This window comes from Trichechus manatus, unplaced genomic scaffold (assembly GCF_000243295.1).
Source record: "Trichechus manatus latirostris isolate Lorelei unplaced genomic scaffold, TriManLat1.0 scaffold00200, whole genome shotgun sequence".
Classification (NCBI taxonomy): Eukaryota; Metazoa; Chordata; class Mammalia; order Sirenia; family Trichechidae; genus Trichechus; species Trichechus manatus.
This window is the reverse complement of record NW_004444136.1, coordinates 4,203,003-4,204,391: the sequence shown is the minus strand read 5'-3', so window position 1 is coordinate 4,204,391 and position 1,389 is coordinate 4,203,003.

Here is a 1,389-nt window from a genome sequence, read left to right as displayed (position 1 = left end):
TTGAGAAGTTAGAGGGTTGATATGTTGTGGGGTTGTTAACCAATGTCATAAAACAACATGTGTACTTCTGTTTCATGAGAAACTATTTCTTCTGTAAGCCCTCACCTGAAGTACTATAAAAAAAACTAAAAAGAAAAAAAAAGGGGGAAAAACTAAAAAAAGAAGAAAAAAAGAAAGAAATATTCTGTGTTACCCTAAAAGTTCACCAAAATGTTAACTCTGCAAAACTATTACTAAATAACAGACTTTGTAAGGTTTATCCTTAGCCAATGGCATCAATTTTATTTCCTTTTCTATTTTTTCTTTTCTTTATCAAGGAGATTTTGGTAATCCCAATAAACTCCAAAATAATTTCCTAAAACTATATACTCAAATACTAACACATGATATCATGTATTCATTCATCAATTTCCTTTGGACTTCAATTTGGAAAGATAAAGGTATTTGACTCCTGAGTACACAAAGTCTACTGATATGACCAAAATAAATTAAAGTGAGGACTTTTACAAAGAAAAAAAAAAAAATTCCAGCCAATAGAATTCAGCAACATATCAAAAAAAAAATTTACCATGATCTAGTAGGATTGATAACAGGTACGCAGGGATGGTTCAGCATTAGAAAAATAATCAATGTAATCCATCACATTAATAAAACAAAAGACAAGAACCACATGGCCTTATCAATCGATGCAGAAAAGGCATTTGACAAAGTCCAACACCCATTCAGGATAAAAATTCTCAACAAAATAGGAACAGAAGGGAAATTCCTCAACACAATTAAGGGCATTTATACAAAGCCAACAGCATCCTGAACGGAGAGACTCTGAAAGCATTCCCTTTGAGAATGGGAACCAGACAAGGATGTCCTTTATCACCACTCTTATTTAACATTGTGCTGGAGGTCCTCACCAGAGCAATCAGGCTAGAAAAAGAAATAAAGGGCATCCAAATTGGTAGGGAAGAAGTCAAAGTATCTCTATTTGCAGACGATATGATTTTATACACAAAATACCACAAAGAATCCACAAGAAAACTACTGGAACTAATAGATTTCGGCAAAGTTTCAGGATACAGGGTAAACATACAAAAATCAGCTGGATTCCTTTACACCAACAAAAAGAACCCTGAAGAGGAAATCACCAAATCAACACTATTTACGATAGCCCCCAAGAAGATAAAATACTTAGGAATAAATCTAACGAGAGACATAAAAGAAGTATACAATGAAAACTACAAGACATTACTGCAAGAAACCAAAAGTGACCTGCATAAGTGGAAAAACATACCTTGCTCATGGATACGAAGACTCAACATTGTGAAAATATCAATTCTACCCAAAGCGATCTACAGACACAATGCAATCCTGATCCAAATTCCAACGGCATTTTTT